The sequence below is a fragment of the Balaenoptera physalus genome, assembly GCF_965194825.1.
Source record: "Balaenoptera physalus genome assembly, chromosome: X".
In the NCBI taxonomy this organism is placed as follows: domain Eukaryota; kingdom Metazoa; phylum Chordata; class Mammalia; order Artiodactyla; family Balaenopteridae; genus Balaenoptera; species Balaenoptera physalus.
In genome coordinates this window covers 55639642-55666908 of record NC_138903.1, presented here as the reverse complement: position 1 = coordinate 55666908, position 27267 = coordinate 55639642, and the positions used below count along the sequence as shown (strand labels likewise).

At 42.8% G+C, this 27267-nt stretch overlaps 1 long non-coding RNA gene across 1 annotated transcript; it reads left to right on the top strand.

Annotated features, from left to right (window-relative positions):
* The first annotated feature begins 12080 nt into the window (after positions 1-12080).
* On the top strand, positions 12081-20487 carry LOC309652363. Its single transcript, XR_014258688.1, has 2 exons — positions 12081-16431; positions 18928-20487. It is a non-coding gene; the product is annotated as an uncharacterized lncRNA (long non-coding RNA).
* Positions 20488-27267: the final 6780 nt, after the last annotated feature.

The following is a 27267-nucleotide window of genomic DNA, read 5'->3' as shown; positions in this document are numbered from 1 at the left end:
TAATGAAGCAATTAGAACCCACCAATACAATGATGAAATGACAGAACTTTCTGTATTTGGGGGTCTATAGTGTTCCTCTTTCCACCTTCCCTCACTACTTAAAACATATAGCCTCCTTAGCAGCTGTCCACTAATTCCACAGATTTTCCTGAAGCATATGGTCTGGATTAGGAGTAGAACACAGACAAGTGAGACCAGAGAATGGGTTATATTTCCCTAGGAAGCAGGTAGATCCCAACAGACAGAATTTGGTTCCCCAAACACAGACTGCTCTTCTTCTCTCCATTCATCTATTTCAAAGATGTTTGCCATCAGTCATAATGCACTGACGCATATAAAGACCATTCCTCTTCCTTGGGATGAAAGTCAAATTATATGCTCTACCCATGGTGGGTCAAAAGAATCCTTCAAGGCAGACATCATAAGGTAGTAATTATGAGCATAGGTTCTGAAGTCAGACAGACATCTGTATTTGAATTTTGTTTCCACAACTCGCTGTCTGTGAAATCTTGGGCAAATTGTTTAACCTGTCTGAGCCTGTTTCCTCATCTGGGGAATAGCACATATCTCTCTGGAATGTTGTGAAGGTTAAGTGAGATAATGTGTGTACTAGGACCTTTGAACATAGTCCTTCATGAACATTAATAGCTGTATACTATTGTTATTCAGTGATATAACAGTGCATGAGCATAAAGCAGAAGTAAATTAGACACTAAACATAATGAAGTGAAAAGAACACTGGTCTGGAGTTAGCAGAAGAAACTCCAATTATTAGCCAGATCCACTCATGCTGGTACAAATTTTTCAGACTAGATGAATCAAAAAATGCCCAGGTTATAATCTGTTCCCCCTAATCCTAGAAAAGAAGATCCTATCTCCCATTAATCTGCCCCTGGCTGCCTTGTCCTGGCCTGGGTTCTACCTGCTATCTATCTGAGCAGGTACCTCTATCTGACAGGGCCCAGGGAAGCTCATAAATAAGATCCTAGATTTTTAACATACTAATTACTTTTTATTTGGAAATAATTTCAAATGTATGAAAAGTTGCAAGAATAAGAATAGTACATGATATGTCAATTATTTCTCAATAAAATTGGAAAAAAGAACAATAATACATAGGATACCCTTGTACCCTCTAGACTTTTTCATACTGAAATGTTTGTTTCTGTTATCACAGTGTGGAGTTTATTCCTCCTGACTATTGCCACCTCCCTCTTCTCCACATAAAGAGTAATAGAGAAAGAAAGGGCAACCAAGAGGTATTCCCCAAGTGACAATGGGAGGTCCAACCCTGGGAAGTTGCCCAGAAAACTCCACTATCTTTCATTTTATTTAATGTAGTTTTTTAATAGGAAAAGACAAATTTTTATTTCTGTTACATTATGGACATTTTTATTCCTCAGGAGCTACCAGGGTCCCAAAGGGATCCAAGGAGATAGAAGAGTTACCCAAAGCAACCGATCCCCTCATTGGTTGCCAAGGAAACATCCTCTGTTGATAAAGGTCTCATGCAGTATCAACTTCATAGTTGAAGGAAGAGGGCCTTGCACAAAGCTGGCAGCTAGTCCCTAGGAGGCCAGGACATGGGGCTCAGGCCACAGTAACCATACTTTTTCCAGTTTCAGAGAAAAAAAAGGAATAAATAGCCAATTTTTCTCAGAAAGACAGAAAGACACCATGACTTTGGACACTTTGAGGCTCCTCCAGGCTAATTAGAGAGTCTTACCACATGATTGCTGCCCTTTCATTACCTGATTCACTCTCGCTACTCAATTCATAAGGCTTGGCTCCTTCTCTCAAAAGACTCTTAGAGCATAACTAGGTGCCATTTTGGGAACTGAACTTAATTTCAGAGAGGCACCATTGGCTTGTGGGAAGAATAGTTAACTATAGGAGTCAGTCGTCTCAACTCTGATTTTGACAATTTGTAAGACTCTTGGTCCAGACTCTCTTTGAACCTGAGTCTTTCCATCTGACAAATGAGAGGAGAGAGAATTGAACCAGGTGATCCCTGAAGTCTCTTTGAACTCTGATGCTTTCTGAGTCAATACTGTCTCATTATTACTCCTCCACCCTGAGGTTAGCTTTGGTGTTCTAATAGCAATAAGAAAGGAGAACACCAAACCAGCCCCTCCCTCACATCGACAGTGTGGACATTTTCATCTCTGATATGCATCCCTATCCTTCAAACAAGTTGACATGCTGTTATTTGTATGGTCCATGGTGAATGAGAAGAGCAAAGGTAAATGACCCACAGAGGAGTTGAATTGGGCCTGTTGGTTTCAATAATGAGGTGTGCTAATTAACTGAGCTAATCTGCTATACACTAATAAAGCAGCTTAATGGCCTTATCTGAGCTTCCCAAGGGAAGATACCAGGAACAAAGAAGTTCCAAAATAGTTATTTTTCCCCTGAAAAAGGAAGGGTGGAAGGAAGGAAACTAGCACTTCATAAAAACCTATTATGTCAGCCCCTGTGTTTATTATACACCTTTTCATGCATTACCTCATTCTGCTATGAGGGGGGTTACAGATACATATTTGTCACCTAATTGACCTCCAACTTTGACTCCTCTTTAACCTTGTCATCCCCTGTGTGTCACTCTTCCTTGAAGAGGATGATTTACAAAGAAGAGAACCATTATTCGGCAAATGACTTAAGAGTAGCTGCTCCTGCTGGAATCTTTGTTATCATATTTAATCTTCTTATCAGCTTCATGAGGTCCTGATCTCTTGTCCCCAGGTAAGACAGATGATGAAATGTATGTTCCACAAACTGAAATGGCTTACCCAAGGACACACACTAGCAAGTGTCAGATTTGGAATTGGAACCTAAGACTCTGATACCATGTCCAGTCTTATCTATACTGTTCCTTATAGGTGTTACTTAGATCCCTCCATTCTTGGGGACTAGGAATAACAGACAGGGGTAAGCCTCAGGAACACAGAATGGGCAGCCCAGCAAAATTGGGAGCTCTGTTTCCCAGAAGATGCTTCAGATTGGGAGAGCCTCCTACGTTTACAGGCTGAAAAAAGTACCAAAATCAGCAAAGTAGCTTAGAGACCTGCTGAATTAATATTTCCATTTAAAGAAAACCACACTGTGAGACTAGTGAGACATCAGTACATTCTGAGTTAGCTCTAGTCCACTCCGTCAGTCATCCCAATTTCTGTGTCATTAAAATGTTCTTGACTTCTCTGGCCCTTGCCTACTTATTCTTGGAAGAGAAAGGAAACCAAGAAGTTCCCTGGAGCCCTCCAACCTGCCTCAGACTCCATGAGACAAAGTCCAGCTCCTGGGCCTTTGGCCAGTGGTATCTCAGTTTCATGAACTTACCCACAACAAAAAGCAAAAGGAAAGAGTGGGAAGGGCCCAGTAAGGTGGCAAGAGCTAAATTGTTTTTCCTCAAAATGAAATAAACTCATGGCAAAACAGGGCCCTCAGCAATTTTTTCCTCTGGCCCTGGTCAACTCATCTGACATAAGCCATAAAGCCTTCACTGACAAAGAGTCATGAACTACACAGACTTAATGCCTTCCATATGCACAGGCTTCCTACCTGGTACTAAATCTTATAACAGGTACAGTCAGAAACCTTATTGCATTAACTCTTCCAAACAACCCTAGAGAATGAGGGTAATAATAACTAATGTTCAATGAGTATTTGCTATGTTTCTAGCTCTGTTCTCTAAGCTTGGCATATATTAACTCATTTACTCCTCACAACAACAATTCTATGAGGAAAGTTCTACCATATTTCATCAAATTTTAGATGCACTTTAAAAAATTAATGTCAATAAAATTTGGATGTATTCAATATCTTGTTTCTTTAACATCTTGCTCTTCATCACAGCACTCATCACAAATTATACATTTGCTTGTGATTACATCTCTCACTGAACTGTGAGCTTTTTGAGGGCAGAACACTTTGACATTTTTTGACCTTCTTTACTATCTTATCCCCAGCATTCAGCACAGAGCATAGTGCATAGTAAGTGCTCAGAAAATATTGAATAAATTAATCAAACCACTAAAATGTAGACATTTCAAAATAGAACAGTGACTGGGATCATGTAAACTACCCCTTTGCTTCTATGCAAAAATATTTGCAAAATTGACCCACATTAATAAAGCTTTCATGACATAAGTCACAGCAAGATCCTTTTTGACCCACCCCCTAAAGAAATGGAAATAAAAACAAAAATAAACAAATGGGACCTAATGAAACTTAAAAGCTTTTGCACAGCAAAGGAAACCATAAACAAGACGAAAAGACAACACTCAGAATGGGAGAAAATATTTGCAATAGAAGCAACTGACAAAGGATCAATCTCCAAAATTTACAAGCAACTCAGGCAACTCGATATCAAAAAAAAAAAAAAAAAACAAAAACCCAATCCAAAAATGGGCAGAATACCTAAATAGACATTTCTCTAAAGAAGATATACAGATTGCCAACAAACACATGAAAGGATGCTCAACATCACTAATCATTAGAGAAATGAAAATCAAAACTACAATGAGATATCACCTCACACCAGTTAGAATGGCCATCATCAAAAAATCTACAAAAATTAATGCTGAAGAGGGTGTGGAGAAAAGGGAATCCTCTTGCACTCTTGGTGGGAATGTAAATTGATACAGCCACTATGGAGAACAGTATGGAGGTTCCTTAAAAAACTACAAATAGAACTACCAGCAATCCCACTACTGGGCATACACTCTGAGAAAACTATGATTCAAAAAGAGTCATGTACCACAATGTTCATTGCAGCTCTATTTACAATACCCAGGACATGGAAGCAACCTAAGTGTCCATTGACAAATGAATGGATAAAGAAGACGTGGCACATATATACAATGGGATATTACTCAGCCATAAAAAGAAACGAAATTGAGTTATTTGTAGTGAGATGGATGTGCTTAGAGTCTGTCATACAGAGTGAAGTAAGTCAGAAAGAGAAAAACAAATACCGTATGCTAGCACATATATATGGCATCTAAAAAAAAAATACGGTCATGAAGAACCTAGAGGCGATTGATTCAAGATGGTGGAGTAGAAGGATGTGCTCTCACTCCCTGTTGTGAGAACACTGGAATCACAACTAACTGCTGAACAATCATTGACAGGAAGACACTGGAACTTAACAAAAAAGATACCCCACATCCAAAGACAAAGGAGAAGCCACAATGAGACGGTAGGAGGGGCACAATCACGATAAAATCAAATCCCATAACTGTTGGGTGGGAGACCCACAAACTGGAGAACGTTTATACCATAGTAGTCCACCCACTGGAGTGAAAGTTCTGAGCCCCATGTCAGGCTTCCAACCTGGGGGTCTGGCAATGGGAGGAGGAATTCCTAGAGAATCAGACTTTGAAGGCTAGTGATATTTGATTGCAGGACTTTGACAGGACTGGGGGAAACAGAGACTCCACTCTTGGATGGCACACAAAAACTAGTGTGGGTATCAGGACCCAGGGGAAGGAGCAGGGACCCCATAGAGACTGAACCAGACCTACCTCCTAGTGTTGGGGGTCTCCTGAAGAGGCGGGGGGTGTCTCTGTCTCACCGTGAGGACAAGGCAAGTGGCAGCAGAAGTTCTGGGAAGTACTCCTTGGCATGAGCCCTCCCAGAGTCTGCCATTAGCCCCACCAAAGATCCTGGGTAGGCTCCAGTGCTGGGTGACCTCAGGCCAAACAACCAACAGGGAGGGGACCCAGCCCCACCCATCAGCAGGCAAGCAGGTTAAAGTTTTACTGAGCTCTGCCCACCAGAGCAACAGCCAACTCTACCCACCACCAGTCACTCCCATCAAGAAACTTGCACAAGCCTCTTAGGTAGCCTCATCCACCAGAGGGCAGACAGCAGAAGCAAGAGGAACTAGAATCCTGCAGCCTGTGGAACAGAAACCATGTTCATAGAAACATAGGCAAGATGAAAAGGCAGAGGGCTATGTAACAGATGAAGGAACAAGATAAAACCCCAGAAAAACAACTAAATGAAGTGGAGATAAGCAACCTTCCAGGAAAAGAATTCAGAATAATGATAGTGAAGATGATCCAGGACCTTGGAAAAAGAATGGAGGCAAATATCGAGAAGATGCAAGGAATGTTTAACAAAGATCTAAGAGAATTAAAGAACAAACAAACAGAGATGAACAATACAATAACTGAAATGACAACTACACTAGAAGGAATCAATAGCAGAATAACTGAGGCAGAAGAGCTGATAAGTGACCTGGAAGACAGAATGGTGGAATTCACTGCTGCAGAACAGAATAAAGAAAAAAGAATGAAAAGAAATGAAAACAGCCGAAGAGACCTCTGGGACAACATTAAATGCACCAACGTTCGCATTATAGGGGTACCAGAAGGAGAAGAGAGAGAGAAAGGACCAGAGAAAATATTTGAAGAGATTATACTCGAAAACTTCCCTAACATGGGAAGGGAAATAGCCACCCAAGTCCAGGAAGCGCAGAGAGTCCCATACAGGATAAACCCAAGGAGAAACACACTGAGACACATAGTAATCAAAGTGGCAAAAATTAAAGACAAAGAAAAATTACTGAAAGCAGCAAAGGAAAAACGACAAATAACATACAAGGGAACTCCCATAAGGTTAACAGCTGATTTCTCAGCAGAAACTCTACAAGCCAGAAGGGAGTGGCATGATATTCTTAAAGTGATGAAAGGGAAGAACGTACAACCAAGATTACTCTACCCAGCAAGGATCTCATTCAGATTTGATGGAGAAATCAAAAGCTTTACAGACAAGCAAAAGCTAAGAGAATTCAGCACCACCAAACCAACTCTACAACAAATGCTAAAGGAACTGCTCTAAGTGGGAAACACAAGAGAAGAAAAGGACCTACAAAAACAAACCCAAAACAATTAAGAAAATGGTCATAGGAACATACATATCGATAATTACCTTAAACGTGAATGGATACAAAAACAAGACCCATATATGTGCTGTCTACAAGAGACCCACTTCAGACCTAGGGACACATACAAACTGAACATGAGGGGATGGAAAAGGTATTCCATGCAAACGGAAATCAAAAGAAAGCTGGAATAGCAATACTCATATCAGATAAAATAGACTTTAAAATAAAGAATGTTACCAGAGACAAGGAAGGACTCTACATAATGATCAAGGGATCAATCCAAGAAGAAGATATAACAATTATAAATATAAATGCACCCAACATAGGAGCACCTCAACACATAAGGCAACTGCTAACAGCTATAAAAGAGGAAATCGACAGTAACACAATAACAGTGGGGGACTTTAGCACCTCACTTACACCAATGGACAGATCATCCAAAATGAAAATAAATAAGGAAACAGAAGCTTTAAATGACACAATAGACCAGATAGATTTAATTGATATTTATAGGACATTCCTTCCAAAACCGCAGTTTACACTTTCTTCTCAAGTGTGCATGGAACATTCTCCAGGATAGATCACATCTTGGGTCACAAATCAAGCCTCAGTAAATTGAAAAAATTGAAATCATATCAAGCATCTTTTGTGACCACAACGCTATGAGATTAGAAATGAATTACAGGGAAAGAAACGTAAAAAACAAAAACACATGGAGGCTAAACAATACATTACTAAATAACCAAGAGATCATTGAAGAAATCAAAGAAGAAATCAAAAAATACCTAGAAACTAATGAAAATGAAAACACAACAACCTAAAATCTATGGGATGCAGCAAAAGCAGTTCTAAGAGGAAGTTTATAGCTATAGAAGCCTACCTCAAGAAAAAAGAAAAATCTCAAATAAACAATGTAACCTTACACCTAAAGGAACTAGAGAAAGAACAAACAAAACCCACAGTTAGCAGAAGGAAAGAAATTATAACGATCAGAGCAGAAATAAATGAAATAGAAACAAGGAAAACAACAGCAAAGATCAATAAAACTAAAAGCTGGTTCTTTGAGAACATAAACAAAATTGATAAACCATTAGCTAGACTCATCAATAAAAAGAGGGAGAGGGCTCAAATCAATAAAATTAAAAATGAAAAAGGAGAAGTTACAACAGACACCACAGAAATACAAAGCATCCTAAGAGATTACTACAAGCAACTCTATGCCAATAAAATGGAGAACCTGGAAGAAATGGACAAATTCTTAGAAAGGTATAACCTCCCAAGACTAAACCAGGAAGAAATAGAAAATATGAACAGATCAATCACAAGTAATGAAATTGAAACTGTGATTGAAAATCTTCCAACAAATCTAAGAAAAAAAAAAAAGGTCATGAAGTACCTAGGGGTAAGACGGGAATAAAGACACAGACCTACTAGAGCATGGATTTGAGGATATGGGGAGGGGGAAGGGTAAGCTGTGACAAAGTGAGAGAGTGGCATGGACATATATACACTACCAAATGTAAAATAGATAGCTAGTGGGAAGCAGCCGCATAGCACAGGCAGATCAGCTAGGTGGTTTGTGACCACCTAGATAGGTGGGATAGGGAGGGTGGGAGGGAGGGAGATGCAAGAGTGAAGAGATATGGGAACATATGTATATGTATAGCTGATTCACTTTGTTATAAAGCAGAAACTAACACACCATTGTAAAGCAATTTTACTCCAATAAAGATGTTAAAAAAAAAAAAACAACTAAAAATAGAACTACCATATGACCCAGCAATCCCACTGCTGGGCATATACCCAGAGAAAACTATAATTCAAAAAGACACATGCACCTCAATGTTCATTGCACCACTATTTACAATAGCCAGGTCATGGAAGCAACCTAAATGTCCATTGACAGATGAATGAATAAAGAAGATGTGGTACATATATACAATGGAATATTACTCAGCCATAAAAAGGAACGAGACTGGGTCATTTGTCACACAGTGCCAGTGTCAGAGCTTCCATGATTTCTATTTCAGTGCTCTTTCTACCATACCATTCTCTTTCAGAACCTGCTGAAGAAGAATAATGGCTGCAATTTATGGAGCACTTATTCTTTACCAATCTCTGAGCCAAGCAATTTATGTTTATTAGTTGAATTGAGAAGATGGTTGGTGGTATACACAGAATGAACTGAAGAAAAGATTGAGGGTGGAGGGCATCAGATAGAAGGCTATTGAAATAGGTTAGTTTGAATAAAACTCATACTAGGAAACTGTTGGTGGAAATGGAAAGGAAAGGAGAAGTGGGAGATACTTCCATTGGATTAGCTGGAAACAGCAGGATCCCAAGGACACTGGACACATGAGTTTTGATGTAGGAAAAGATAAACAAATGTGTCCTCTAAAGAAAGGTGCTGTCCAGATTGCTATCCAGCATCTGTGAAGCTAGCTAGTTTCTAGAAGAATCCCAGCCTATATATATATCCCATATTCCTGTCTACTCCTCCCTCAATATGGAACTTCTCTCAAATGTGGCTATCCATTGGTAGCTCCAAATGCATCCATGTGCTTGCCATAAATCCTGCTCCACAGCCCCTCAAAATTCCATTAGCTTTCATTTCTGCAATGGGTACATCTGGGCAAAAGAGGAATTGGCAGGATCTCCTGCAGAATTTTGGTTCTGCATAATCTAAGTGAGGATGTTCCCTAGCATTTCCAGCTCCATCCTATCTTCTAAATACACACTTATACCCACATCTCAAATTTAGCATGTTTAAAACCTGCCCTTGATTCAACCTCCTTGATTTTCTAGGTTCTATAGACAGTCTCTCCATTCTCCCATCCCTGCGAGTTAAGTCCTGGGATATCCCAGACTTCCTCCTCTCTCTGACCTCCCACATGAAATCAATCACAGAGCCCTAACAATTCTCCCACTGCAGCAAAGCTGACATCAGTGTGGGCCTTTTCTTCTGCACTGCCCAAATTAAAGCTCTCATTACCACTGATACAGATTATTGTAATATGTGTTATTCCTGCCTCCTCTTTCTTACTCCTGTGATATATACTGCACCAAACACCCACCTATTTACTGAGGTCTTATGATGGCCTCTACACTGAACTAGTTGTGGAGATACAGATAATAACAACATTGCCCTTAAGAACCTCACCATCTGGTTAAGGAATATAGGTGAAAAATCAATGCAAAAATATCTTTGCAAGTATTACATTGGAAGCATGAATGAAAATGCTATAGAAACTTTTGTGCTTGTTGGGTGAAAATATTTGAAAGAACAGCTTCACGGAGGGGGTGACACTTGAGTATGATCTTAAAGGTTAAATAGTCAACCTGGTGGAAAAGCAGGAGAAAAGCACTGTAAGCAGAGGAAGGACATGCATGATGATATAAGGTGGTTACACCAGGACTGTTGAACAGTCTGAATGGTTAAAACACAGAAGAAAACCAGTAAGGCAGGGGATAGGGCTCAGCCAAACCAGGCAGAAACCCATGCCCCTTTTGTAGGAAGTGGGGGTGGGGAGAAGACTGTACAGCTATCTCAGAAAGGATTCAGACTGGGCAGGGGAGCTGTCCAAATGAGGGCTTGTTTCTTGGCAACAGTATGATAGCCCAATAACTGTGTCCAGGGGTCTGTCAGAGCAAGACTATCATTCAGGAGCCAGCTCCTTCTGGCCCCACTTGAGCAGTCAGCCTAGCTCATGTGCCTTGCACTTTTCCCTAGGGGTACAGTCAGGGTTGGCTCCAGTCCTCGTCCCACCAAGCTCTACCATCAGCTAGCTCTGCCTACCTCCCCATCAGTATCTCCAGAACCTCCTCATCTCCACCCTGTGCTTCCCTGAAATTGCTTGTGCTTTTCCCAAGGAAACATCTGGTCCCTACACATTCTTTTCCAGGCCACATCAACATTTGGCACTGTACATATCCAGAGCCCCCACCCCCAGATTCTTTGCTTTTACTCTCTCATCCCCAAATACTCTATTTTGGCTGAAGCCCCTCAGCCTTGCTGGCTCATACTCTAAGTGTGTGTGTGTGTGTGTGTGTGTGTGGTGTGCTACTTCCACTAGCTCCCTCAGAACAAGGGAGGGAAGCACTCACCACAAGGTCTTGAAGATTGGAAAGATCCAGTGAGAGCAGGATTGAGCTCTAAACCCAAATCATTTCTTCTTGCCCTTTCCTATGTCCTTGGGGTATAATTCCTGTCACTACAAATTAGCCAGACATTCTCCCAAACATTCTCCTATGCCTTCATATCTCAGTGCCCCCCTCCTTTCATTCCCCACTCCCTTCAGAATCACTCAGCTAGAGGTCTTTTCTTGCCTTGTACTTTCCTCTCTGCTCAGGATACCCAACCCCTGTCTTCCCTGGGGCACCTTAGCCCCTGCCTCTCTCTACAGTGGCCCCAATCCTGCCCTCTCTTTCCTGGTCTCCCGAAGCATAGGGGAGACATGGTCCGCTATACCCCCAGCCCCTTACTCTGAAGCCCTGTTCTTATGGAGTCTTCTACAGCCCCCGCCCCAAACACTGCGCTGTGAGATCTGCACCAGATTCCCTCCCCTCCCCTTCGCAGCTTTCCAGTAGCCCCTCCCCAGGGCGGTCTTAAGGTCAGAGGCTCTTTCTAGCTCAATTCCGTCCAATCCGTCCCAGTCCAGTCCAACCCGCCCCCAGCCCCCGCCAGATGACTCACGTACGTATTTAACAAGCGAGGAGGGTGATCGGCGGCTGGCAGGCTACAGGGAGGTTCGGAAACCCTCCGGTGGGAACCAGGAGTTTCTGGTCAAAGGCTGTTCCGCGCCTTCAGGGTCAGTCCTCGCTGCATCCCTGTTCACCTTCTTCTCTCTCGGTCTCCAGGCACTTAGGGCAGCCTCACTCGCTAGCCCGCTGGGCGCCGCCACGGGTCTGGGACACCAGGGCGGGGACGGGGAGAAGACAGCCGATTGTTGAAGAGAGCTTTACTCCTGCGGCAACCCCGCCACCATCCCGGCTACTGCTGCTGGTCCATGACAGCGCTGAGGGCTTCTGACAGGCTACCACTGCGACCTCGCGGAGCATGTCTCCCCTATCCTTTGGGCGAAATGCTGGACGAGCCCCGCCGATCGCTCTCCACTAGCCAGATCTGGCCAACTTCAGTGCCTGGCCCCTGTAAAGAAGATCAGAGCAAGGTATGTAGTTGGGGCAGCGGGGAAGGAACAGGAGGCAGTTGTGCTCTACAACGTGGCCAGCCTCCGCACGAGAAGAAGCACGTGGGAATACGAGTGGGGGGAATCAGGGCTGAGGGAGAGTCCTCCAACACCGACTCCACCTCCCATAGCTTCAAAGCCCCCATCAACACCCTGATCTCCCACCCCAAACTTGAAAGTATATATATGACCTCACTTCCGAGGTGCGAAAACCACTTCCTTCTTCCCTGACGTGCCTGGAGTGCGAGCTGGAGAGTCAGATCCTAGAGTGCCAGGGGCTCTGCAGGGCTGGGTTCTGCCCAGTCAGAGAAATGTAGCATAGGCAGAGGCAAGCCCCCTCCCCAGACTGGGCATGATGATTCCCCACTCCCACTCAGCATTCAGAGGGGGTGGGAGTTCCACTTTGCTCCATCCAGCCCCAGAAGCTTTTCTCCACTAAGCCACAGTTTATTCATCTGTTAAATGAGGCTACCGAAGTCCACTCAGAGGGCTGCTGTGAAGATTACTGGAGGTAATGTATGTGCACAGCTCTTGACACACAGGGGTCACTCACTTTTACTTTTCTTTGCTCTTGACCCTACAACCTTTGAATGATAGAAACCTGGCACATTTCCTATGGGGTGATATTCTTGACCTTGCAGGCACAAATCATGCTGAATTAGCTACCTCAGGGACAGAGGCTCAAGAGACAAGTAGGGGTGGGCAGGAAAAGTCCAGAAGAAACGAGGAACCTGCTAATGAAAGGAGAAACTCTGGTGACTAAAGAATCCCAAGGAGAGGAAGAGCCCTGGGAAGTAGGAGGAGATGCCAGCAGGGAAGTAGAATCTGAGAAAGAGGTAGAGTCCCAGGGATTTGAACAGGGTCGCCCCAGGAGAAAAATTAAACCCCCAAAATAAAAAAGATTGAAGCCTCGGATTTAGAAAGGATACTGAAGAAAAAAAGGTGGTGCCACAGAGACATGGGGGACAGTGAATCCCATGAGACCTAGAAACCCAGGAGAAGAAGAAGATTGCAGAAAAGTGGTGGCGTCCCAAGGATGCCCAAAGGAAATAACAGGCTAGAGATGGGACTGCAGAAAATGAGTGGGGTCCCAGTGGTACAAGGAAGAGTCTCTAAAAAACAGTACTCCGGAAAAGGGGTGGAATCAGGAGGAGGGAGAGAAGGTTTCCTGAGAGAGATAAAAACTGCCCTGCCGGGCTTCCCTGGTGGCACAGTGGTTGGGAGTCCGCCTGCCAATGCAGGGGACATGGGTTCGAGCCCCGATTGGGGAGGGTCCCACGTGCCGCGGAGCAACTAGGCCCGTGCACTACGGCCGCTGAGTCTGCGGGCCACAACTGCTGAGCCTTAGTGCCACAACTACTGAGCCCGTGTGCCACAACTACTGAAGCCCGCGCTCCTAGAGCCAGTGCTCTGCAACAGGAGGGGCTGCCGCGGTGAGAAGCCTGTGCACCACAGCGAAGAGTGGCCCCCGCTCACCACAACTAGAGAAGGCCTGGGCGAGGTGGTGGGGACCCAAGGCAGCCGAAAATAAAAATAAATTTTAAAACAAAAACTGCCCTGAAGTGCCAGGGATTTAGGGAGAAGAAAACAGAAAAAAGATAAGAGATGCAAGCATAGGGGGTCCCCAGGAAAGGTAAGATTCCAGAAAAAATGGTGAAGCCCCAGGGAAAGATGGAATGGGGGCCTAAATAAAATTTGGACCCAAAGAGGGGTAGGACTCTATATCTAAAGGGAGGGTATTTTAGAAATGAGATAGAACCTTTCAAAAGACTGGCCTGTATATTGGAGGGACATCAGAAAAGGGAAATAGGTCCAGGGATTTGGGGTAGTGATACCAGAAGAAAGAATGAAGAAAAGGGGTAGAATTGCAGAGATGCAGGAAAGGCACACCAGAAAAGTGGTATAGCCCTAAGATGTGGGGAGACCCTGAGAAATAAAAGGCCCCTAAAGGGAGTACAGCTTCAGAGATGTAAGGATGAGTCCCCAGGAGAGACATAAGACACTCCCTCAAAAAAGGCAAGGCCCAGAGACATAGAGACTAAACCAAAGGAGAAAGTTAGGACTCTATTAAAAAGAAAGATGACTTCTAACAAATATGGGGTTTATTTTGGGGATGAAGAGAATGTTCTCCAACTAATTATTATGGTGATGGTTACACAATTCTGTGACTATAATAAAAAGTATTGAAGTGTACACTTCAAATGGTTGAATTATATGGTACCTGAATATCTATCTATTTAGATATATCTAGATATATAGATAGATAGATAGAGGGAGAGAGAGAGAAGGAAGGAAGGAGGAAAGGAAAGAAAGTAGGGAGGGAAGGAGAAAGGAAAGCTGACTTGCCGATATAGGAAGGAGAGCCCCAGAGAGAATTTGGACTCCCAAATGGATGGCCCTAGATATAGAGTGAGGAGACACCAGGAGCGATAGAGGACCCCAGAAAAAAGGTACCCTGCAAAATTGGTGGCATGCAAAAAAGGGGTAACTCCAGTAATTTGGGACAAGTAAGTTGAAGAAGAGACTTCAGAAAAGGGGTAAAGTCACAAAGATGTAAGGAGGGGCTTCTAGGCAAGAAATAAAACTGCCTAAGATGGGGGAGTCCCAGGGCTGCAAGGAGGGGACCCTAAGAGAGAGAGAATTTGCAATTCAAGTTGAAACCCCAGTGATTTGGGAATGGAACTCCAGGGGAGAGGCTGAACCCCAGAGACTTGAAGACCATGATTCTAAGATAGTTATAGAACTTCAGAAAATGGCCACAGCATTAGAGATTGGTTAAATATATTGTTAAAAAGGTGGGGGGGTAGTAAGCCAAATAAAAGAGACTCAGGACAAGAAGGAGTACCTCATAAAATTTTAGACTATCAGGGATTTCAGGGAGTTGGGGAAGAAAAAATTTCAAGAAAGAGATCAATACCCAGAAAAAAGGCGAATCCCTGGGAGAGAAGAGCAATTCAGCAAGCCAGGTAAACACCCAGAATTTAAGGATGAAGACCCCAGGAGAACAGTGTGATCAATGAAGAAGGGGCTTTGGGGAAAGAGTTTTATCCCAGGAGAGGGCTGAAATCCCAGCCCGGCCACTATCTTTTACTTTTTTGTCCCCCCAGCCAGCTGGGCTGAGATGACTGTGGTTTAAAACTGTGATAGGTTAAGGAGATCCTCAAGGAGGGGATTGGACTAGGCCACAACCCCCAGCTTCAGGGTCTTAATTAAAACATTCCCTGCCCCTACCTCCTTTCTTTCCTTACCTCTGGCACCCACCCTGGCCTTAATCTTAAAGGGCTTATTGACCATTATATTTTAAGTGATATTTGAACAGAGGGGCCTTCTTGTCTTTTTCAGATTTCAGCTGCTTACCTACTTGCCTGAGGTTTTTTCCCCCCTCTTCTCATTTAATGCTCATTTTATTTCTGTTTTAGCTATTTCATTAATATATCATTATTATTATCATTACAATCACTGTTGTCAGAATAAAGCTAAAATATAAACCTACTAAGGAGAAGTGACATCATGTAATAAGACAAAGTCAAAAACACTGTATTACCTAGTTCTGTATTGAACTTGGGAGTGCTGGAGTAATTCACTTTTCCCAGCTGAGCCTCAGTTTCTTCATCTGAAATTCTCTATGTGATTCTATGATTCTATAAACCAATTTCTGGACAGCACATTTACTCATCTACCTCAGGGTAGTCAGTTAAGGGAGTTGAGGCAATGGCTGGCACTCAGGGCAACCTATTCCCCCTAGTAGAGTCTCAAGAGCTCTCCAGGTAATCTCACTGCCAAATTATTCCAGTGGTCCTGGCTGGGCTACCAGGGGATCCTGGGAATCCAATTTTTGGTGCAGGTGCAGGAAGATTCTACTTCCATATCGGGCTTGGTGGTCTGACAATCACTGATGCTTCTACCCTGTCAGTGAGTGAGACAAGAGACTGATTGCTTATGCCTGCTGATCACCACTCAGAAGAAAGATTATTAGACTCTAAGGGGGCTGGGGCACCCTGTTATCTCCAATCCTGAGCTCATACCCAAGTGCCTTTAGGTGGGGCACCAGGAGAATCCCAAATGTCTTCAATCAACATATCAAGAAAAGATATCTGAAGGATTATACTGCTCCCACAGAGTGCAATGCCCTCTCAGTTGCTCCCATCCCACAGGAATCCTAATTTATTAAATCAGTCGGCTCAGTCTGAATTGTTTCCAGAGAATGCTGGTTAAATTCCTTTTCTCCTTGTTCTCTCTCTGCCCTACCCGGAACCTCTGCATTTGTTGGTAGCTGCCAAAGAGTAAGAACCTCTGTGGGGTACTGCATTGCTGCTGCTGCCACAAACCCAAGGAGAAAGACCCAGAAAGACCAAGGTTTGTTGATGGATTTTATTGGGGACCTAAAAGTCTAGGAATTATGTGGGTAATAGTTTTAAAACTAGCACTACTATATAAGTACCCTGTGTCAATTATGAATATGCCGAGCTTGACTGGTCCCTGGGCATACTCTTTAGCCACTAATAACCAAGTATGCACACCCTGTCCCATGAACGTAACCTCTATGTCTTCTCAGCTCTAACCAGGGTCAAACACAAACGCCCTGTGTCCCAGGTATCTTTCTCCTTCCCATCCCCTCAGCTGAAATGAAGGGTGCCTGCTCTACCCAAAGATCCATGGGAGGGGAAAAAATAAACCATTCCTCTGCCCACCTTTCCCTCCCAAGGAAAACACTCCTAGGATAGAGCATACCCAGCCTTCCTGACTGGAAAGAATAATTAATATTTAGTCTTAAATCTCCCCTTACCTCATCCCCCTACCCACCTTACATTTAGCTAAAGTGAGTCCAGATACAACACTTTCATGTATGTCGAAGCTAGAAGGGAACCAGACTGTCCTCTTCACTTTACAGGTGGTAAACTGAGACCCAGAAAGAAGAGATTTTCTCAGTAACACTGTTAGTGGCAGAATAGGATATAAAACCTGCATTACCATTTCCCTCTCAGCACCACCCCTCCCACCCACTCTCACACACAACTCTGAGGCTTCTTCAGAACTGGACCTATGCATTTACAATGAAATGCTAGCCATCTAGTGTATTTCCCTTCCCAGGTGGATTATCCCTGAAAAGAGGACCTCAGGGCAGATTTACCCTTAACCAAATGAATGTCCTACCAGATACCTTCTAAAGTATCTGGTATCTGGTATCAATAATAGACTGAGAGAGATTGGAGTGGAGCAGGCTAGGAGGGGACCCAAGGAGAAGGAACGTGGACAATGTCTTCACTTTGACTTAGATTTATAAAGCCCACTCAGCTCATGCATGACCCCTCTCCATCACAGGCAGTTAACTCTGCACCCCCTACCCCACTCCCTTGCTAAACTGTTCTCCTGAAGCCAGCCCTAAGACAGGTATCTCAGACAGGAGTGAAAAGATAAAAGGCCAAGGTAAACACTCATACTGTTTTATTCCTTACCTACCACTCAGTGGCCCTAGACCAACCTTGGTTATCTGAAGTTTTGTTATGGGAAGTGGAGTTTTCAAGAAGCCCCCATATTATTACTTACCTTGGGCTCTGGACTGCATTTTTTTAATCCCTGAAAACCAATTCCTTTGCCTCTGGTATTATGATACCATGGGCTGCCCACATAGACTTCTTCATCAGATAAGGCTTAGTAGCTAGACAAAGAAATGAGCAATGAAGCTTTGAAATTTCTGGGTTTTTTGTTAAGGGAAGAGAGGTGGTATGTGTGGAGGGGATCTATTTATAGATATTGGTTTTTCAAAGACTCCTCTAGGCCCAGAATTCTGGTCCATTTTACACGTCATCTTGGCAATCATCTACCCTGGGAACAGGAATAAGGGGGTGAATACTTACTTTTCTTACTATAGTGTGACTTCTATGTAAATTATGTGAGTGAGTGGTGTTGTGTGTGTTCATGATTATATTTGTGAGTATGGTCGTTTGCACAGGTCAGTTTTACAAGTTTGTGTGTTCATATTTCAGCTAAAATTAATACAGTTAATATTGCTGGTTAACTTTGGCATGAATGAAAACAAACTTCCAAGCACTAAAATTATATGGAACAAAATCCATATATTCTAATTTCCCTAAATACTACAGAAGAGGCCTGTGTGCACATCAGTCTTGGCAGACACACACACACATCACTGGAGAGGATTATCCTTGTAGGGACACTATTGCTGTTTACTTGGCTCTTAGAGTAGAAACAAATTCTAATTTTAGAGACTATATCATTGAAAATGCCTGGGGCCGACTGGAAGCCTAGGAAGCTTAGTTCTTGCTTTGGTTCTTAGAAAAACTCACTATGTGACCTTGGGCAGGTCTCTTCAACTCTCCAGGTCTGTTTTCCTCAACTGTAAACTTGGGCTGATGACATTAGCCTTCCTTTTCTAACAGTTTTGGAAGTTGAGGAGGCAAAGTACCCAACACAATGCCTGACAGAGAGTAGGGCCTCACTAAATAGCAAAGGGCAAAGGCTATAGTCTCTACTTCCTCCGCGTCCCTGTCCAGCTTCTTCCCTGGATGGGGGCCAACTCCTTGGCTTCAGGGAAGCATTTCTCAAAGTGATCAGGGTGAATGGTAGGTAAGTAGACTGCTTAGTAAAATCATTTTGAGCCCAGAAAGCCCTATCTTCACCAAGTTTAGAGCAGGAAGTACTGGCATCAGCCCATTTGCGCTTGGACCTCTGCCCAAGCGCAATGGAGTGGTGTTATTCCTTTCTGCTTGCTTCCTTATGGTGGTGAGGGCCCTTCTTCAGGACTATCCCTCCAGAACTTCTATTCCCTCCACCTTCTTCCAACCCTACCCATTCACCTGCTCACAGATTTTTTCTTTTTTTTTTTTGGAGGCGTTGCAGCATCATGTGGGATCTTAGTTCCCCAACCAGGGATCAAACTCGCGCCCCCTGCATTGGAAGTGTGGAGTCTTAACCACTGGACCACCAGGGAAGTCCCTCATAGATTTTTTAAAGTCATTTCACTGGATGTACAAAAGGGCCAATAGTAAACCATCCATGGGAGTGGTCACTGCCTCTTTTCAGTTTCAGGGTTGCCAAGTAAGGTACTGTGACCTAAAAAATTATCCTCCTGGATACTGTTGCTATTTTAATCTTATGAGTCCTAGACACTTCAATGGAAATGACCTTGTTATGGGAGAAAAGAGCATGGCTATGCCCTTAGGCAGATTGCTTCTCCTCTCTCCCTTACTTTATTCATCTGCAAAATGGGGCTGATCAGTCCCACCTTGATTGTCTTACAAGGTCTCACAAGGATCCAACAAGACAAAGCATGGTCTTTGTGAACCAAAAAACACAGGCCAAATAATGTGGATACCAAAAAAAACCAAACAAACAAACAAACAAAAAAACACCAGGCCAAATATCCATCAAATATTTATTCTCAAGTCTAAGAAATAAAAATAAATCAATACAAATGAGAGGCAGGGCTATGGACAAGGGCATAATTCAAATATAAATTTAGCCCAAGTACCATTTCTGTTGCCACTAAGAATAGCAAGAAGAGAGATGGAACAGAGGGATGGAAGTATGGATAGCAGTAGAAGATGTCTAACTTTCTCCCCTTAGTTTGATCACCACCTGAAGTTCAGCCACCTGCCCTGTTCTGCATATTTTGAATTTTCATTTTTGGTTTTCTTTTCTTTTCAGGTGATTTCCACATGGGAGATATGGGGACTAAGACAGTAGGGTAAGAGGTAAGGGTAGCTAGGGCAAGGCCCTAACAGATAGTGGGCAGTTCCTTTTTTTCAACCCCAGTGTAAGGGCTGGCCCCCTTACATTTCTGGAGGAGACTTCTTTTGTGGTACAAGTGGTTTGAGGGCCTGCAACATTGCTAGCCCAGAATCATTCTGGCCTCTGACTCTGTGCCCATGGACAAGAGACTCCAAAATCACCCTCTTTGTCCAGGCCACAAAGCTGGAAGCTGGCCACACAGGCTGCTTGGCTGCTGTCTGTTTTGGCAAAAGCCATCCTACCTCCAGCAAGAAAGACCTAGATCCAGATGACTCCCCAGGGACCATGAGGCATTTGGGGGTAGTGAGGTAAAGGTACAGGTTGGAGAGATCCAGCGTTCTTTCTAGGGACATAGAACAGCTGGGGGTGTTTGTGAACCAGTTTGCCTCTAAGTCTGTCTAAAATTTCCCCATTCCCTTTAGGAGAAACACTGTCTCCTCCTTAGGGATAGATCTGAGAGCCAGCCAATGAGACTGAAAGGATCCATGAGATGCAAGTCCAATCCTCTCTGAGATGCTGCTCACAAGCCAAGTGACCAGAGTCCAGAGTCCACAGCTGGGTCCTGGGCCCCTTCAAACTACCTCACAGGGTTGTTGTGAGGATGTCACGAGATCATGTGCCCAACACAGTAAAGAGCTCAATAAATGTCTCTTGAACAGATCCATACATGTGATGGTGCTTTGCAAACTATAAAGCTCCATACCAAATGGTAGAGAGAGTCAGGACACTGTTTTGCAGTCACATAAAGGAAGTGATTTTTGCCACTCATTCTCACCCCTCACTTAAGACTGGGGCATGGGAAGGAAATGGAGAGGAGGGAGAAGTTTGAAATAGGAAATAAAGGAATAAGAGAACAACAAATAAAAGAAGAACCTAAAGGCAGATTATTCTCCAGGGACCAACTTGTATTTGAGAGTGGCAATGAGGATACAGACAGGAAGGACTTAGAACTCTTTCTAGGGACAGAAGAACAGAGTTCAAATGGATCTTAGATATTTACTTCAAGGCCCCAGCTCCTGTTTGCAACACCTCCAATGATGGGTAACTGTTTTCTCCCTGAGGCAGCTGGTTCTAATTATAACCAGTTCTAATGGTTAGAAAGTACTTCCTTGTATTAAGATGTTTCCTGCAGCTTTAAATTCTATCCCTTGGTGCCATATAGAAAAAAGCTAATGCCTTGACATCATGTGACCATTCAATAAGTGTCTGTTGACTGACATATGGGCAGGTGCTAGGGAGGAGTAGATGATCTCCTTTTGTGTCTTCAGGAGCCAGTCAGCACAGCCTTATATTTTACTGAAGGTTCAATAAATATGTGTTGAATAAATGAATGAATGACCGTCCCAGGGTAGGCATGACTGCTACAATCTCTTGAGTTGAAATGGTCCATTAAAAGTCATCCAAATCTATCAACCTACCTCTCAAAGAACTCTAAGCCATCCCATAAGATTCTGAGTCTTCAAAATAAGCACCTGGCTGTTCAGTGACTTTGGGCCAAACTGCAATCTTACAGTGAGAAAACTAGTCTCTTATTGATCTACCCTCACCCTCTTCCACATCCCAAGGCTGATGGAAGGCAACATCTTAAGTGGAAAATGACTCTCAAAGCTAATGTGTGACAAATGCTCAAATAGAGGGTGCTATGGGAGCACAGGTGCAGGAGTACTTGAGTCCACCTGGCTAGGAGGGGCTGTGTGAGGACATTCTAGAGCTGAGTCTTGAAAGATAAAGAAGCTGCATGTATAAATGAGGTGGGAAGAGGGGGCAGGTAGCTCAGATAGAGGGAACTTCATGGAGTCCTGAACATGCATTCATGGGAAATAGCAGGAGTTTGCAAAATGGCTAAGGCTTCCTAAATGGGGTCCTGAAATTTGGATGGAGGGGTGGTGAGAGAGCAAATAACAACTTCTAATTCAATTTGATTCTGGAGGTGACCCAGAGTTTGGCAAGAAGCCGGGCCGTGATTAAATAATCACCATAGCTACTATGATCAGCACTGTTCATCTTCACCGCTCTCATCTCATGTGTCACCACTGGCATCATCACCGTTGTCAGGACTTTCATCGCTGCTACCCGAAGTGTCAACATAATTGTTACCATTCCAGCCCACTAGCATTCCAACTATTACTTCACCCATGCTCTTCACCACTGACATCCACCATCACTCTTGTCATGGCCCTCTGAGCCAGTGTTTCTCATATACTCCAGGAAGTTGGGGGGAATATTCTGTCCTTCTGGGGTGTGCTAGGGATGCAACCCAAAACAGCTAACTACAAGCCAAATTTTCTTTGAAATGTTATGTTGTGTATCAAATATTTATGCAAGTTTTGTTTTCTTTGATATAGCCATGTTTGTTTTAAGATAAAAGCAACACTATTTAAATTGTTTACTCCCCCTCCCCCCGCCAAATCTATAAGTAAAACTGATGCTGCATGAAGGTGTTTTGTGTTTACTCTGCCACTTCGTGTATCCTTCGGTGCCTGAACTATTTCCTTGCTTCCATCCCATCATTTTCTGTCCCTGATTTTCAGAGGCAACAGAGCATAACAGTTAAGAGTATGCGTCCTGATGTCAAATTGCTTGGGTTTGAATCATATTATACTGTGGTATGTCCTTGGAAAAATTACGTAGCCTCTGTCATTCTGTTTTCACATCTCTAAAACAGAACTAATAATGGTACTTACCCATAGGAATATTGTGTTTTCGCAATGAGTTAGTGCATGTAAAGTGCTTAACACAGTGCCTGGCACATAATCTGTGTCCAATAAATTTATTACACCATGGTTGAATCAATTCAGTCTTTACAGAGCACATACTCTATGGCAGACATAGTGATAGGCTATGCTGTTGGGGGAGAAAGAGTGGAGTCAGATATGGGACTAATCTTTAAATTGCTCACATTTGGTGGGGTAGGACATAAAGTGAGGAGTATGAAATAAAATGTATTTAATCAATACCATAAGAAAGAAAAAATCAAATTGTGCCATGGAAAATTTAGCATTTAATAAGGATCTTGAAAGATAGGTAGAATAAAGACACACAGAAATGTACAAGATTGAAGGAATCCCACGGGTGAAAGGGTAGAAATGGGAAAATAGAAGACACAATGAAGAAACGAGTGTTGCAGTTTGATTGGAACATGGGATTTTTGGAATAGGGAAATATAACATTGACCTGTGAAACAAAGACCTATATGTAGAAAAGAAATTACTGGAAAGAGAATCCAGCAATGTATTTACCTTGATTGTGTTTGAGAACTGGTATACTAAGTAATTTCCTTCTTTTTTGTATTTTTCAAAATAAGCATGCATCATTTTTATACCAAAGAAACAAAAAAGTTATATTTTATTTTTTCTTGAGGGAAGATGAATTGTGTCAGTTTATCCAGGTGGACTTGAAAGGACCTATAGGTTAGTATAGTGGAGGCCTGGGGTCTCCTAACCACCAACCCCCCAATTCTGCCACTGTGTGACTTTGGATAAATCTGTTTCAGTTGCCATATCTGTAAATTCATTAATTGATTTTAAAAATGTTTACTGAGCACCTACTATGAGCCAAGTTCTAGGTGCTGGGGATATAGCAGCAAACCAAACAGAGAAAAATTCCTGCTCTGTTTATTCTAAACTTTAAAATAAAAGTCTTCTTATTTTCATCATGTGAAATCTTCAAAAGTATCCCCTACTTCCTCAGATTACATAAGGCCTGTTGGCACGCTTTATTCTCCATAGGCCCTATTGAGGAACCTACGTGTTGGTCCCTATGCCTGTCTGCAGACACCTAAACATTCCTATTAACACCTCCTCAGCTGCTCACACCTTCAGTGATACCACCTGTTTGTTCAGTGACTTTGGGCCACATCTTCAATGATTCTTTCTTCCCTCTAAGGTCACTTTCTAAACCAACCAACAAATATACCTTCATTTCCACAACTCCCAAGAGATCAGGCCATGGGAAAGAGGGTCTGAGGTCTACCTTCACCTACCATGGGCAAATGCCCCATTGTCCTTGGTGCCCTGTTCCAAATTCAGCTTGGTACTATTCAGCAGACTTAGGTGAACACCTGTGCCAGGCATGGTGTTGGACTGCCTGGTAAAATCTTTGCAAAGAGATAGAGTTTTAGATGGGCAGTTCTGCATTCTCTAGAGATCCCCAAGTTTCAGAGAAACAGGCTAATAACAAAATATGTCTCTCTTTTCTTAAGGAGCCTCTGAAAGAAAGGCCTTGGTCCTAGTCTTAATTCTGTCACTGTTTCCTTACTTCAGAATGGGAAGTGCTGATGAGGGGCAGTATCTCATTTAAGGATAGGTTTCCTGGAAATATTCCAGGGTGCAAAGACTGAAGGTGGCCAGAGAACTCTAAGTCTACAGGGAGCATTCCTAGACTGGTATCTCCAAACCTAGAGCAGAGCTCAGTAGCCTTAAAACCCTATGATAATCTCAGATTCACCGTTATAAGGATGGTGGGTGATAGGGAGGGGTGTGGTCAGAGAAAGAACTATAGATGTAGCCCAATGTAGGGTTCTCCCTGCTATCAATGAGCACAATGCCCTAAGCCTAAGTGGCTTACTGAGAACAAGGAACTAATCATATCAACATTCAGCCAAGGTTTGCTTCCTTTCTCCCACATCATGCCCTTTCTTAGCCCTTTCTATAAGAATCTAGGACCAAGGCCAGTCCTACTTCCCTACACTCCACTCCAGCTACTTGACCTTTCTGTGATTCAGTGCCCTTAGCTGCAAAATGGAAATAATAATGATACAACTTCACAGGGCTGAGGAGAGGGTGACATGAGTTAATCTAAGTAAGTGCCTAGTGCATTTACTAGTGCATTATTACTATCATCAATATTATAACAAGTGGTATTTAATGAGTCCAAGCTAAGTTTTGAGACTCAAGGGGTATCTGAGGATGGAATGTTACTTTAAGGAAGGTATACCCCTCAACCCAGGAGAAAGAGACATTTTTCCAAGCCTTAGGAGTGGCAAAATATCATCCCACAAGAAAAAATTCAATAGCCTCTTTTTGGAGTGTCTACCACCTTTCCTCAGGAGCAAATGACCCATACCTGCCTAGAAAGGGGAGGAGAGCAAAATGAAAATATCAAAACAAAACACAAAACAAAACAAACAAAAAAACGCCAGACTTCCCACCAACAGCGCAAGAGTGTTCCATTTCCTCCACACCCTCTCCAGCATTTATTGTTTCTAGATTTTTTGATGATGGCCATTCTGACCGGTGTGAGATGATATCTCATTGTAGTTTTGATTTGCATTTCTCTAATGATTAATGATGTTGAGCATTCTTTCATGTGTCTGTAGGCCATCTGTATATCTTCTTTGGAGAAATGTCTATTTAGGTCTTCGGCCCATTTTTGGATTGGGTTGTTCATTTTTTTGTTTTTGAGCTGCATGAGCTGCTTGTAAATCTTGGAGATTAATCCTTTGTCAGTTGCTTCATTTGCAAATATTTTCTCCCATTCTGAGGGTTGTCTTTTGGTCTTGTTTATGGTTTCCTTTGCTGTGCAAAAGCTTTTAAGTTTCATTAGGTCCCATTTGTTTATTTGTGTTCTTATTTCCATTTCTCTGGGAGCTGGGTCAAAAAGAATCTTGCTGTGATTTATGTCATAGAGTGTTCTGCCTATGTTTTCCTCTAATAGTTTGATAGTGTCTGCCCTTACACTTAGGTCTTTAATCCATTTTGAGTTTATTTTTGTGCATAGTGTCAGGGAGTGTTCTAATTTCATACTTTTACATGTACCTGTCCAATTTTCCCAGCACCACTTATTGAAGAGGCTGTCTTTTCTCCACTGTATATGCTTGCCTCCTTTATCAAAGATAAGGTGACCATATGTGTGTGGGTTTATCTCTGGGCTTTCTATCCTGTTCCATTGATCTATATTTCTGTTTTTGTGCCAGTACCAAACTGTCTTGATTACTGAAGCTTTGTAATATAGTCTGAAGTCAGGGAGCCTGATTCCCCCAGCTCCATTTTTTGTTCTCAAGATTGCTTTGGCTATTCGGGGTCTTTTGTGTTTCCATACAAATTGTGAAATTTTTTGTTCTAGTTCTGTGAAAAATGCCAGTGGTAGTTTGATAGGGATTGCATTGAATCTGTCGATTGCTTTGGGTAGTAGAGTCATTTTCACAATGTTGATTCTTCCAATCCAGGAACATGGTATATCTCTCCAGACTTGACCCTGATGCCATCCCTGATAAGGTGGGACCCTAATCTCTTTGGGCTTCAGTTTCCTCAGCTACCATATAGAATAATGATACTAACTGTATTGGGTTGTGGAGACTATCATGGATATAATAGAGGTGAAAACAGTTTTCAACTATAATACATGCTCCAAACATAAGGTCTTAATGGGGACAGAAACTAACTGCTCCTGCCACAAGAAGAATTTAAGCCGTACTTAAGGAAGAACTTCCTGGTAACTCAGGGTTTTCTATTATTGCAATGGGTTAGGGAGAGGGAAAAAGAAAGAGACAGTGACATCCTTTATAATCAGAAGCCATCTGCTCTGCCTGGCTTGGCACTAGTATAATCTTTTCTCCCAACGGGAGAAAGGTCTAATTTCTGATGATCCCTTCCTCACTGAAGATCCCAGCTCTCTTTGGTTGCTGGACAGCCTAACACTGTGAGTATCATACCCAGCTTCTGTTTGCATTCAGTTTCCCCCTTTCCTTCCTTCCTATCTTCCATCTTCCTTCTTTCTTTCCTTCCTTCCATCTTTCTTCCTTTCTCCTTCCCTCTCTCCTTTCCTTTCTTTGTAAAAATTATTCCCTGACATACATCAACTACTGCAGTCCCCTGGGGGGAACTGTAGTTGCCAATCACCTGTTCTCTTCCTTAGCCCCTCCTTCCTGCCCTGTCCCAACACTCCTTCCACATCCCTTCATCCCATTATCTAGGTCCCTGTCTTGGGAAGATGAATTAAACTGTGGTGGTAGTATCAGATTTGAAGTTTTACTGAATCTACCCAGGGGATAGGCGAACATCACTCTCAGCCCTCTAGCTCCAAACAGCTTGCCTGGGCTTCAGTAAGGCTGAAATTCTCAAATTTCAAAGGGCAAAGGGAGGAAAGTTGGGAATTTGAGTGTGAGAGGGACTAGGAAGGTGTGGGCCTTTAGTGGCCATCACCATTAATGGTTTTTAATGGACATTCACCATCCTGTGTGTTTTAGGGAAGGGAAAGGGGACCAAAAAGAGTAATAATAATGCTTTTTGAGCACCTACTATATACTGGGTATTTCGTGTGGTTAGGATTATTATTGGTCCTCCATCTTACAGAGAAGGAAATGGAGGTTCTGAGAGATGAAGTAACCTCTCCAAGAGTACACAGTTAGTAGGTACAAGTGCTGGAATTGATACCCAGAACTGCCTGATTTTTCCAGCCCAAACAGGCAATGGTCAATTAGAAACTGGCATAAAAAGTGGA